Source organism: Cheilinus undulatus, linkage group 14 (assembly GCF_018320785.1).
Source record: "Cheilinus undulatus linkage group 14, ASM1832078v1, whole genome shotgun sequence".
Lineage (NCBI taxonomy): Eukaryota > Metazoa > Chordata > Actinopteri > Labriformes > Labridae > Cheilinus > Cheilinus undulatus.
In genome coordinates, this window is record NC_054878.1 from 29,990,176 (window position 1) to 30,005,041 (window position 14,866).

Genomic DNA, 14,866 nt, shown 5'->3' on the forward strand with positions numbered 1-14,866 from the left:
AGTGTTTGGTGTCCGCCTAACATAACGTCTTGTCTGATGGCCAGAAATCACCATTTTGGTCTCATCAAAACTTTCTTCAACTTGACCATGGAGTCTCCCTCATGCCATTTGAGGGACTCTAGTTGAGACTTAATATATATTTTCTCAAATAGTGGCTCTCTCTTTGCCACTCCCCCATAAAGCTTTGACTGGTGAAGAACCAGGGTAACAGTTGCTTCAGCTGCTGAAGCTTGTAACTCCTTCAGAGTATTCAAAAGTGTCTTGGTGATCTCTCTCAATAGTCTCCTTCTTGCATGGTCACTCAGTTTGTGAGGACACCCTGATCTAGGCAGATTTACACATGTGCCATATTCCTTCCATTTCTTGATGATGGATTTAACTGAAAGGGATGTTCAGTGCCTTGGATTTTTTTGTATCCCTCCCCTGACTTGTTCTGATGTGTTCCTTTGTCTTCATGGTGTAATGGTAGCCAGGAATACTGATTAACCATTGACTGGACCTTCCAGACTCAGGTGTCTTAATACTACAATCACTTGAGACACATTCACTGCACTCAGGTGATCCCAATTTCACAAATAGTGAGACTGCTAGCATCAAATGGCTGGATGTCTGTTAAATTAGGTCATTCACTTTAAAGGAGGTGAATATTTATGTAGTCACTTATTTTACATCACATATTTTTGTTTTATTTACATAACTTTGTAGAAATCTGTTTTCACTTCTATAATAAAGAGGTTTTTTTGTATTATTAAAAAAAAAGAAAGAAAAAAGCCAAGTTATATGGACCATGATTGGATGACAGGGTAAAACATCCAAGGGGATGAATACTTTTATAGGCACTGTATGTAAAGGATTTTTAAAAATGTTGTTGTGTTTGGAAAGATTTTCTTTAAACAAAAAAAAATGTGAATGATAAGTGATGAGAGCAGCTGGGGGTCACGGGGTCATTTAGAAACACCTAAAGAGGCCCTTTGTTTTTCATATATTCCCTTTATTTTCTCCATCATCCACCAGCACCACCCTGCAGCTTGGTAGCTTTTCCCATCCTCAAATTCCCTTAAAGTTTCAGATGCTCACAACTCCCACAATACCCAGATGCTGTCCTTTGGCCCTTTACCCCCCCTCAACCCCGAGCTATCATTCATAACCTTTCTGTGGAGTGAAAGAGGTGGGATAAGGGAGAGAAAGAAGAGGGTGGTGGTGGCGGTGGGGGAGCGGAGAGCAACATGGCAGCTTATTTAGAAGACTTCCTTTATTGGAACATGTGCAAGCAGTTCACTCACAAAGGACTTAAATAGGATATTTTCTGTTCCCTATAGTTGCTTTCCCCTTTTAAGTGCCGAGGCAAAAAAAGTAAGTTTACAACTCCCTCCTCAACGGGGGCTCTTCACTCGCAGGTTGCGGGGACCTGAGTGACCTGGGAAAGTTAATTAGGAGGCGAACAAAGAGCGAGCCGGAGCAGAATGCCCAGCCTCTCCTCCAGCCAAAGATGTCATCCATTAATTAGGAAAATCTTTAAGGTGGCCTTATTGAATTTACAGAAAGCCCTGTGGTTGGCGGGCAACAGTTTTTTGATCAGGCCCTGACTCAAACAATGCCTTTCTGGGGGTTAAAGAAGAAGAAGAAGAAGAAGAAGAAGGGAGGAGATTGGTGGTGGAAGAAGAAGAGAGGGAGGGAGGAGGAGGAGGGAGAGAAACGTATGGGGTTTGCAGCGCAGTACAGTTTAATGGTGGGGGTGGTGATTGTGACAGCTCAGATTCACATGGGTATGGGGGGCATAGTTTGGGGATGATGTCATGCAAAGGCAACCTGGGGGCTTGGGAAGTAAGAAGGAGGGAGGAGGAGGAGGCGAGAGAGGGAGGGCGGTGCTGAGTTTGAGCCACAGGGGCCACTCAAAGTTAACATCGCTGCCTGCATCTGGGCCAAATCCTTTTCTCCTGGCTCAGGAGAGGCTTTCCTGAACGCTGAGCCCTCCTCCTCCTCCTCTTGCTCCCTTGTTCACAGATCAGGCTGTGCTTTAAAGCTAACCCTTCGCTAACTGACTCGCTAACTGCGTTCTATGCCCAAATGTCTCTATTCAGCCTCTGTTCACTGTGAATAACTGAGCTATATAACATGACACTCTGACAGCTCTGCTGAATTATGTAACAGCTTTTACGTTTCGTGGGCAACATTTTACATTAAAACAGAAATATCTAGAGAAAAGAGTGACTTTTTTTCATGATTTTAATGAAAGCTTTAAAAACCATTTTATAACTTGTACTCATGTTTATTTACCCTGTTTTACAGTTATGATAGACATTACTTTTCAAAATTCAAGCAACATATTTACATGGCTTGTGGTAGGTTTACACTGACTTTATATTAGTGCCAGTGTATGGAAGCCCTGAGTGGACATCCATCATCCAAATATTATAATTTACTCTGTCGTCTCATGATAGTGACAAAATTTTGGTTGTTTTCTCAAGATCTTGACTTATCAATTTTGTTATCTTGGGATAAAATCCCTCTTTTTCTTTTGATGACTAATTTATTTCTCAAGATCTCAGCAAATTACTGAAATTAAAGGGAAAACCAGCGGTGCTATCTTGAAATAAGAAGATAAGTCAAGATCTCAAGAAAACATCCAAATCTCACTGGTTATCACAGGAAAATGTAAAATAAAATATTTGGATGAATGTCCTCAATCCTCCATACAATTTTTTAATAGAATTACATTAGATAGTAACTATGTGCAGCATACACTCCTGCATTTTAGTATAATTGTGCAAATGCTTTAAAAAATTTACAAAATTATTTGTTTCTTTAAATATTGTGACAGGAAGCCTACGGCCACATAAATGTTATCCTTGCTGCCAGAGGGCTATAATTTTAAAAAGTCAGGATACTTTCAAGTTAACTACCTGTAATTTAACAAAAGGGACTATCATCATCTATCATCAACAATTACAACCAATTATATCTTTAACCTTTTTTAAAGAACCTTAATAATTATGGAAATGTGTCTACTTTTCATATTTCATGGCATATTTTTTTATTTTCTTATTGTTTACAATATTTTGTGATTTTTGAAATTGACTTATGGGCCACACTGTGTGAGAAAGAGCCCCCATGTGGCCCTCAGGCTGCCAGTTGCCCACCACAAGGCTTGGCTTTAAATCCCTGTTAAGAATTCACTAGTGGTGCTGCAGAGCCATGTGTTTGTGTTTGATCTGGTCATACACATGAAAAAATCACTTATCTGAGCACATACAATTGATATAATGTCCATTTCTGGTTAGTTAAAGGTGTGGTTATACATTCCTGTATGTTTTGGATATCCTGCAATTCAAGCTAGCAAAGAAAAATAACAGAAGAAAAAAAACATTAACTGATAATGAATGTTAAGACATAAAGGTGCAGCATTTACCATCAAAATAGACAGTAAGAAAAAACAACACACACGAAACAGTTTCTGGTGCACATGAGACAGTTTCTTGTGCACATGAGACAGTTTCTGGTGCACATGAGACAGTTTCTTGTGCACATGAGACAGTTTCTGGTGCACATGAGACAGTTTCTTGTGCACATGAGACAGTTTCTGTTGCACATGAGACAGTTTCTTGTGCACATGAGACAGTTTCTGGTGCACATAAGACAGTTTCTGGTGCACATGAGACAGTTTCTGGTGCACATGAGACAGTTTCTGGTGCACACGAGACAGTTTCTGGTGCACATGAGACAGTTTCTTGTGCACATGAGACAGTTTCTGGTGCACATGAGACAGTTTCGGTTGCACATGAGACAGTTTCTGGTGCACATGAGACAGTTTCTGTTGCACATGAGACAGTTTCTGGTGCACATGAGACAGTTTCTGGTACACACGAGACAGTTTTTGGTGCACATGAGACAGTTTCGGTTGCACACGAGACAGTTTCCGGTGCACTTGAGACAGTTTCTTGGGCACATGAGACAGTTTCTGGTGCACATGAGACAGTTTCGGTTGCACATGAGACAGTTTCTGGTGCACATGAGACAGTTTCTGTTGCACATGAGACAGTTTCTGGTGCACACGAGACAGTTTCTGGTACACACGAGACAGTTTTTGGTGCACATGAGACAGTTTCGGTTGCACACGAGACAGTTTCTGGTGCACATGAGACAGTTTCGGTTGCACATGAGACAGTTTCCGGTGCACATGAGACAGTTTCTGGTGCACATGAGACAGTTTCTGTTGCACATGAGACAGTTTCCGGTGCACATGAGACAGTTTCTGGTGCACATGAGACAGTTTCTGGTGCACATGAGATGGGTTCCGGTGCACATGAGACAGTTTCTGGTGCACACGAGACAGTTTCCAGCGCACACGAGACAGTTTCGGTTGCACATGAGACAGTCTCTGGTGCACATGAGACAGTTTCTGGTGCACATGAGACAGTTTCGGGTGCACACGAGACGGTTTTGCTCTTACTCACCAGAAACAATCTCATGAGCACGGCATAGTTTCCCATGAGATTGAGATCATTTCTGGTGAGCACGGGAAAGTTTTTGCGTGCACACCAGAAACTTAGATTTGAATTTCTTTTTCAGCCCGTGTTCCTATATGGGCCTCGTACCCACCTGAGAATTATCTTTCAGCCATAAAGTTTTTAAAGCTCCTGTGAGGGGCTTTTACCTGGTTATGAAACACAATTTAATTTTAATTGATGTGTTCTTTTATTTCTAACACAAGCAAACAAGATCAATTGCATCAAGACATGATGTTTTTGTAGCTTTTTTTTTTGAGGTCTGAAATTGCTGCCACAGGGTAGGTGTCAGATAAAGTGAAAACAGCCTTTCTTTACACGGCACCATTTCTTGATGACTGATACATTGACAGCAAAGACAATCAGATGGGATTCAAGTAAAGCACACATGGACAGGATGAAATCAGCAAAGAGGTAAGATGATCAAAATCAACACAACTGCTCACAGGAGCTTTAAGAGAAAAGATAAATAGTTAAAGTTACTGAGTTGTATAGCTACTTTCACTGCACTTCAATCTTGAAACATTACCAAAAATCTGAACTTTGTGAGATATTTTTTTGGGTGCCTGATTTTTTATAAAATTTTTAAATGAAAAAATCTTAAGTGACACTATCTTTAGCACATATATTGAACTGGTATACGGATGCCCTTTGATGCCACAAATATAAATCCAGCCGTCTTTGTTAACACAGGTGGCTGTTTCTTTATCATCACCACCAACTGTGGGTCTCATTAACCTACTTTTATTTCACCCTCCATCACTGGAACCAGTCAGGAGCAAAGAAAAACACCAGTGAGCTGCTGACAGTCACATGCATGCTCATGCTATATGCTGGCATGCTGTCCTGGACATGCGTCTCCTGGGACATGAACCCCTCACCCCACCCCCTCCTGGGGGACTAATTTGAGGGGCGGGACCGTGTGTTTTGTTGCTTGTCAGAAACAATCACTCCCGGCCCGTTACATTTACAGCACAACAGCCTCACATTGCTGTACAGAGAGGGGGAAGGAGAGGATTTACAAGTTTACTCATAAATATTTGCCAAAAATCCAGGAAAAATGTCTGAAAACAGAGCAGTCAGAATGTAAATTCTCTTGCTATTTCCCTTTGAGTGAGAGACATCAGCTCCAGACTGAAGTTTCTCTGGTGTCTCCCCCCTGAGATGTAAATTTAAGTGAAAAACAACTTTATTTAGAACGCCCTGTGCCGCCCCCCGCCCCTCTCTTGTCCTGTGTCCCGGCCCACCCGTCCTCTCCCTGTTCTGTTTGGGCACTGGAGGTTGTCAGTCGGGGTTTATGTCCAGTTCAGTGGAGCTGAAAGAAGTCAGTTTCATGTCTTGTTATGGAACAAGACGTCTGTGCCTCTCAGGAGTGATGAGAAGTGGTCCGGGGGAGCCGGGGCGAGCGGGGCGAGCAGGGAGCGGGACCGTCCCCTGGAGGCAACCAGCAGTGAGGAAGTCAAAGCGGCTTTTGTGTGGCTGCTGTCGGCTGCGTGTTTGGTAATTATCCCCCCGCTCTATATGAGTGCAGACCGGGCTTTCCAGGAGACATCCCAGAACGAACAGGCCCACAGAAGAGTGCACAACACAACGTCAACAAAGATTAACTTCTCACAGCACTGCGGAGATGCCTGATTGGGGGAGACACAGCAAATACAGGAGAGCCTCTGGTGTGTGACGCGCTAGCGATGAGCAGATCTGCACAGTCAGACTGTTTCAACTGTTGCATGCCTGAGAAAGTGACACCTGTAGAGCTGCAAAACTGAATCTCATAGGCTTCTGTCTGTTTAAATTCTAGAGAAGCCCTGCACAGGAAAACATATTTTACTTCTGTTGTATTTCATCATTTCTTGTTGTTTTTGAAGATCTAAATTATTTGATCTCAGGATGGCAACGCTGGTTCTCAGAGTCTCATGAAAACAGATGAAACTTACTAGTTTCCATGGGAAATAAGACATTTTCCCAACATGCTGTAATAAATAGCTTCAGATCTTGAGAAGACAACCAACATTTACATGTTAACAAGGTTATTGACTAAAACAAAATGTATCATTGTATGTCCACTTCAGGCTTCCGTAGAAAATAGCCCTCATGAGTGACATTTTCATATCTCCCATCATTGGCTGCATTAATGGATGCATTTGTGCCAGTACTTAAAGCTCCTGTGAGGAGCTACTTGTAGTTGATTTTAACGCCTCCTATGGAGAAAAAGCAGTATGTCCATTTTTGCCGAAGTGTTAGTTAACAAATTTAACTCATGTTTAAACAAACAAAACAAAATCTCAACCCCTTTCCTCTGACATACATAGGTTTTTTTCATGTTTAAAAAGAGGTATGCTGTTATTCACTCAGTCTGCACTGTAAAACCAAACAAGTTGAAAATATCAATGAGTAATAAGTTTAAACAATTGCAATCTCAATATCAATTAAAAAGACGTAATAATGACTTTTGCCATTATCAAGCAGCCCTTTAAGTGCAGAGCCACCACACAAGAATCATGCCTCCTCTGAAGAACCACAAGTTCAGTGTGAGGTGTGATTCATGAGGTAGAAGAGAAAAAAAGTTACAAAGTACTGCAACATACTGGTTCCTTTTTTGCATATCGTCAAGACCAGAGGTTCTCAGGACCATCTACCTCCTACTTAATGTGATATCACAACCCAAATTAAAAAAAAAAAAATCAACCATTCAAATTAATCAATGAAAACAGTTGCAGTTTGGATCTTAAATGGAACATTCCTTCACAGAGCCAAGAGAGAACGAGAATGCTTAAAGAGTGCATCATTGCAGAATCTGAGAGGACATGCATGAATTTTCTTTAGTCTCGTTCCTGTGCTAACATGTATATTTGGGTCATTTTCTATGAAGTTTTTGAAGGAAGTAACATATCATGGGGAAAACTGGCCAATTATTATTATTCCAATGAGATAAATACCTGTAAGCAGGCCTGCCTACAGAACCAGCTGTGCCTCTAAAAAAACAGAGAAGAAGCCCTACCCAGTTGGGATTATCTGCCACTTTTAACCATTTTAGCTGGTTTTTGCCTGTTCTTTCCACTTCAACCCATTTTTGACACTTTTTCCCACTCTTGCCCATGTTTGCCACTTCTTTTTACCACTTTGACACATTGCTGCTTTTTTTTTTGCCATTTTAATCTCTTTTTACCCTATTTTACCCATTGTTTCCACTCTGTGTCACTTTAAACATTTTTTGCTGCTTTTCGCCATTTTTGTCACTTTTTTGCTGCAACTTTTTAACCCATTTTGCAACTTTATGCCACTTTAACCCAATTTGTCTGCTTTATGCCCATTTTTGCCACTTTTGGCTAAGATTTTTTTTCTACTTTGCCCAATTAGCAACCTTTTTTTCCACTTGTTTCCCTTTTTTGCCACTTTAATCCATTTTGCCTGTTTTCACTTGATGTTGCTACCAAAATCCATTTTGAACTTTCATCCATTTTTGCCACTTGTTACCTATTTCTGCCACTTTAACCCTTTTTTTCTCTGTTTTTGCCCCATTTTTGCACTTGTTTTTGCCACTATTAATCTGTTTCCCTCTGGATTCGTAAATACCTACCTACCTATCTATCTATCTATCTATCTATCTATCTATCTATCTATCTATCTATCTATCTATCTATCTATCTATCTGTCTATCTATCTATCCATCCATCCATCCATCCATCCATCTCCCCTTCACCTCCCCTTACGGATGGCCTTACTTGTAAGTAAAAATTTCAAGGAAATATCCTCTTGTTATCACAGCAAAGCAGAGTAAAGTATACAAACGCATTTTCTTAGGCCTTTCATATATCATAGACCCATTGCCACAGGTGTTTCTCCCTGGCCTTGGTCCACGACCCACTGAAAACAGCTCCACAGCCCACTTTTGGGTTTGCTTTGGCAAGGCAGAGGGATACGCCCGTTTCCGTGTTTCTCACTGGTGAATCCATCTTGCAAAGCTCCCATCTGAACCGTTTGGGCCTGGTTAGAAAGTGACAGGACCAATCAGCGACGAGGGGCAGTACTTTCAGGCACGGTGGAGTCGTGACGTAAGTGAGCAGCAACAAGAGGCCAGTATGGCAAGCAGTTTTAACATTTAAAAGCTAAGTTTGACTATCCAGAATTAACATTGTAGATATCTGTAATTCAGTTTTGCAAATACATTCTGCCTATCCACAACTGTCATTTCAGATATCTACAACGTCATTCTGACCAGGTGAAATTACATCACTTTTGCCATTCATGTGTATGGGGTTTCTCATTACAGATATCGTCATTTCGGATATCCACCAAGTGAATTATGGATATCTGCAAATTAATTGTAGATATCTGTAATTCTAATTCAAGATATATCTAATTACATTTTGACTAGGCAGAATGAGAATTACAGATATCTTTAATTCGCCTCAATTCTATACAATTCAAGATATCTAGATGTCCTTTTTTGGATATCTTACATTAAGTTTTGACAAGGTGAAATGAAATTGTAGATATCTTGAATTGGAATTACAAATATCTACGATTCATTTGCAGATATCTGTAATTCACATTGCAGATATCCAAAATGACGTTGTAGATATCTGTAATGAGAAACCCCGTACACATGAATGACAAAAGTGACGTAATTTTGCCTAGTCAAAATTGTAGATATCTGAAATGTGAATTGTGGATAGGTAGAATGTATTTGTGGATATCTGAAATGTTCTTTTTGACTAGGCAAAATTGAATTACAGATATGTTGAATTAAAATTCTGACTATTCAAAATGTAATTGTGACTAGTCAGAAAGACGCTGTTGATATCTACAGTGTTAATTCTGGATAGTCAAACTTAACTTTTAAATGTTAAAACTGCTTGCCATAGGCCAGAGCAGTTATGGCGGAAGAGATTAGCGTGGATGCTGCGAAAGTTTTCAAAACTTGATGACATTTCTTCGTGAAAAGAAGAACAAAGAACAGCAGTGAGTTGTTTTCTTTTCAAAGACGACAAAAGTCATGTCCTGACATGTCTATAGTCACCATGGTTCGCGTTATTCCTCAGTAGCTGCGCACGCACACCTCAGTCACGGCTACGTCACGTGTTTCGTTGCTCTGATTGGCCTGTAGAGATGTGACAGAACGTTCATCCAATCACACTCCAAGTATTTTTTCAAATCCTCTGCCCTTTCCCACATGCTTTGTGTTGAAGGTTTTCCAGATGTGTGAAACAAATCCATCTGGCATGTCAGGTTAACTTTTGGGTCCTGACCCACCAGTAGGGCATCAGACCTCTTAATTTTTAAGGGCTTTAATGGCTGATGGTTTGCTGTTAGGTTTAGATATCTTATGTACATTACCCAGACAATTGAAACTCCTCCCTGGAGGAAAGGGGTTGGAAGATTTAGGATGAAATTGAGAAAAAATGTGATTTTAAAGGAAACATTTGAAAACTGAGATTGATTGCAGAGCTTAAATATTAGACATGTTAATACTACACTTCATTACCCCTCCTAATTTATAGATCATGCTTACATAACAATATGCCTGCATTCGTTCTGTTAAATGTAAGCACAGGGTAAATATTCACATTCTCACATAAACCACTTGCTGTTACACATCCATTTCAAATGCATGAAATATTTCCACTTATTGTGCCTTTCTCTAGCACATTTCTTCAGCACCTGTCTTAATCTTTATTCTGAATTCTGTCTTTATTTCCTGATCTTTTATTCTCACCACTAACATCTTTTCGAAAATAACATGTTAAATGTTAACATACCAAGTCCATAAAGCAGTGTCTGGTATCATGTTCATTTTCATCCTCCTCATTTATCATCAGCAGATTTTTGTCTTAAAATCTTCCTCATCTTCATCCTCAGCATCACCACAGCCATTAACATACATATCATTGTCATCAGCACCTGTACACTTACCCTCATCATCTTCATCCCTGTTATCTAATCATGACAAAACTAGATCATACTTACCATCACTGTCCACTTATCACCTCTGACGCCCCCATCAGGACCTTCATCTCCTCCTCAGGCCATCCTCATCTTCATCATCATGCTGTTAGGTCTGCGTAAAGAAAATAAACAGCCTAGTCTTTATTCTTTTACACTCTTGTCAAGTATTGCACTGCCACAAAAACGTTTGGAAATCCTCACAGTTAATTTATGGGAAGCATCCGATTCCCCCATTAAAGCTCCCTCATTTTAACCCGGCTCGGCTCGGCTCCTTTCAAAGGCTACAGAATAGGCCTGCCTTGATCTGCGTCAATTGTCATCTCGGGGCTCAGGGGCACTTCGGCGGCCAGTATAGCGGGCAAAGTCAGGGCTAATCCCTGGAGAAGGAGAGAATCACGGGAGAGGAGAAAAGCAACAATAACCAAGTCAAGCGTATAAAATGAAAGCGAAATCTCTATTATCAGTGGCTGCGATTCCCAGCACAGTGGTGAAAATCAGGGTTAGTTTGTGATTCGAGTCAGACGCGGAGGGAAGAATATGGGGGTCCCCCCACGGGCTGGGAGACTCACACGACGAAAAGGGCAATATTCTGCAGAAAAGACGAAGAAGAAAGCCCCTCTCCCATCCCGACATAACCATTAAATGCAGTCTGACTTTATGTTGTATAGAGAGGGGCGAACAAGAAAGGAGGCACAGTTCTCCGATGAAAGAATGAGGTTTTTGGCGGATTAGGGACGGCCCGAAGGATGAAGAATAACTTCTGCATAACTTTACAGCTATTTTCTCTCCCCACGCCAAGAGCCAAGTTTAAGGCTGGACGGGTCTGAGTTAACCCCTTTGTGAGGGTCCAGTCACAGACTTAACACAGGAAGGACCAGGACTCCCAGCCCAGTGAGTCAGGATCTCTAGGTGATACAGGTGCAGGAATGAAAAGTGGAAATACAACCTCATGCAAATAAAAGACATTTTTTATACTCAAACAACTTTATTTATCCATTAGGATTTTTGTTTGTGTAACAGCATCACATAGCCTACACTGCAAAACGCAACATCAGTTTTACTCAGAAACATTGAGTTAACTCAGTTTTTGTAACCTGCTCTAAATACTTATTATAAATAAGTAACTCATACTTCTTGGCCATAACAACTAAAGGGCTCAATTTACTTTAGCTTACTTGTTTTAAACAAATTAAGTTGTGCTTACTTAAAAATCCAAAACAGTCTTTTCTACACTATTTTTATGAGCTGATAGAACTCATTTTAGTTTTCAGGGAAGAGTACTCAAACAGGTTAAGTATTTTTGTTATTACTCAAATTATTTGAGTTATGGTGAGTTTCCATTTTTTTTAAGTAAGATCATCTAATTTTGTTTTACAGTGTACTGACATGTTTAGGCCTTAATCAGAAACTACAACACAGATGATAAATACAGGCCTGCCCTTAGACTTGGCTGGGTCCCTGAAAAACCCCGAGAGAGGGCCCTCTCCAGATGGGATTTACTGGTGATATTAGTGCATTAGTGCATGCAGTAGCATTGGTGCTAGCATCCTGGCTAGCTGAAGTGTGTTGAACTTAAATTAGGTATGATGTTGTTAGTTATTCATTACACTTTCAGACCCCTTTTCATTGCTGTTTCTGTCCATTTTTGGCACATTTTCCCACTTCCAACCCCTTTTTTTGCCTCTTATAACCCTTTTGTGCAATGCTTAACCTATTTTTGCAGCTTTTTAACCTCTTTTCACTATTCTAGACACTAATTTTTGCAGCTTTTTCACCAGTTTAACCATCCACCCATCCATTTTCTATACTGCTTTTTCTGTTTCGGGTTGGCTGGAGCCTATCCCAGCTGTAGTTGGGTCAGGGGTGGGGTACACCCTGAACTGGTCACCAGTCAATCGCAGGGCGATTCACACCTATGGGCAATTTAGAGCGGTGGGAGGAAGGCTGAGTACCCAGAGAACCCACATGTGCACGGGGAGAACATGCAAACTCCGCACAGAAAGGCCCTGGCCATGACTGGGAAGCGAACCAGCAACCTTCTTGCTGTGAGGCAACAGCGCTAACCCCTGCGCCACCTCAAAGAGGTTTTCCCCTGGCTAAATAAAGGTTAAAGAAAATATTTAAATAAAATGCACCGTGAGTGAAGTTGCTGTCTCAATTAAAGATCTCCCGCCTATAGAGGGCAATGTTTCTGTTTTCAATGTCAATGAATGTGGAGTGGCACATTGACTTCAGTGAAACTTCACCTACTGATTCAGTGGATGAGTAACAGTCATTGCCACAAATGACTGCACAAGTCAGTCCACCTTAGGTGAAACGATAACATAAAAAAAACTTTATCAGTGAGTACTATTTCACATTTTAAGGTAAACAATTACCTAGGATATACTCATCTTGTTTTTCAGTGTACTATTTGAGCAAATAAATCTCTAATTTGGAATTACTTAAAAATAATAAGTTGAGTCAACTTAAAAAACATATGTGGAATCTAGGAAAATTTCTTTTGTGCAACTGCTAAAATTAATCAAATTAAGTAGGATCAACAAATCATTTTTTTCAGTGCACCGTGCAGCCTTGCAACTTAAATTGTATTAATTTAACTTTGTGATTTAACCAGTACAACTAAGGTGTTGCATTAACACAAACCTACCACATTATTAATGTTCATCTGTGTTAAGTTCGTTGAACTCAGTAATATTAAGTTAATGTAGTGTCAGTAAATCCAACATAATGTTGTTGTGGTTATGTAATGTAGTAATATCAAGTAGCTTTAAAGTAAGATAATGAAGTTAGATTTACTTTATATGTGTTGTTCACGTTAATAGTGTTTTGCTTTTCCATTTTAAACAACAGTTTTGTGGAACTGGTTTACAAAACTTAGTTAAGTAAAATCAACATTTAATTTCTTAGAGTGTATAACCTATCGTTGCCACCTCTAACCTATTTTTTGCCACTTTTTAACAACTTTTCACTATTTTTCCCACCCATTTTTGCTGCTTTTTGCCTGTCTTAGCCCATCTTTGCTGCTGCCATCCCTTTTTTCTCTTTTAACCCATTTTTGCCACTCTAACTACTAACCCCCTTTTTTGGCTAATTTCCCACTTTCTTTTAAGCACTTTTGATCCATTTTCGACACTTTTTGCATATTTTGCCTCTGAAACCCATTTTTGCCACTTTTTGAAAATACTTTTCACTGTTTTTTTCCACCATTTTCTCCCCTTTTTGCCTCTCAGTCTTTTTTTTTTTTGTTGCCACAAAGCAAATTCAGTTTTAAGATAAATGGTTTATATTATACTACAGCATAAATAAATAGAATTAATCTTTTGTTTCTTTGATAAGAGTGGATTTTATTTAAGTTGAATATAACCCCCCCCCACCCACCACCACACACACACACACACACATGCACACACTATTTGGCATTGCCAGAAAGCTCTCCCAAGTATCCCCCTTATGGGCTGCCTTAAATAAGTAAATATAAAAGAATAGATAAAAATAAGACAGCATATAAGTCCCAGTAAGTTATTATGGTATATTAAATACATTATGGGCAATGATTAGAAAAACGTGTTTAAAAGCAAAAATGAGTAAATACATCAGCAATTTGAGTCTGACAGATAAAGGCAATAAATCTTTGGGTTGTAAACTTTTAATCAAAGCTTTTCTCACAATCTCACATGAGTCTGCTGCCTTAAATATTTCAACTGTCTAAACTTCTAAATTAATGTGATAGGTTTGAGGCTGCACAGATAAAAAGTGCAACAGATGAGTCATTTTTGATATTTTGCATGTTATGATGTAACTTTGGATGAAGACTTAGTGAGGCCTTCTATAGAAGGGTGTGTGCCTTTCCAAATCATGTCCAATCAGTTTCATTTACGACAGGTGGACTCCAGTCAAGGTGTTTAAACATCTCAGCAAAGACCAAGAGAAATGGGGGAAAACTGAGCTTGTTTGTTTTTATTTTGCAATGGCTCTGAATACACATGTCAATGTGATATTTTACACAAGATGTATGTTGTGTCCATTTAAAGGGTCTTGAAGCCGTACATTACCAAACTTGCTGTTGTACCTCTAGGCCAAAACAGATATGCTTTTAAAACACATGCATCTACTCAGTGGGACATATTTCATCTTTAAATTGATGTAAAATAAATGTTTTTAGAACATTTATTATTTGAAAAATGATCAAGAAAGTTAACTTCCCACTGACCAGTTTCTTTACTGCATGGATATGATGTAAATCAGAGAAAGGAGCTTCTTGGTCGAAGTCTGCTTTCACCACTGAAGGGCTCTCATCATCACCACTGTCATCTAATTTAAGGACGTAATTAGTGATTTTGTCCTCTTGGTTTCTGCATGATAATGAAGGCACGTGACAATAACGGTCATCTCTAATGATATTCTGATTTCAC

The 14,866-nt window shown here is 39.7% G+C and overlaps 1 long non-coding RNA gene across 1 annotated transcript in view; it reads right to left on the reverse strand.

Moving 5' to 3' along the window:
• Positions 1–14,866, reverse strand: part of LOC121520938 — a 49,483-nt gene that overhangs the window by 9,172 nt on the left and 25,445 nt on the right. Inside the window, exon 3 of the long non-coding RNA XR_005992816.1 lies at positions 10,473–10,563. This is a non-coding gene — a long non-coding RNA (uncharacterized LOC121520938). The remainder of the gene's footprint in view (positions 1–10,472; positions 10,564–14,866) is intronic.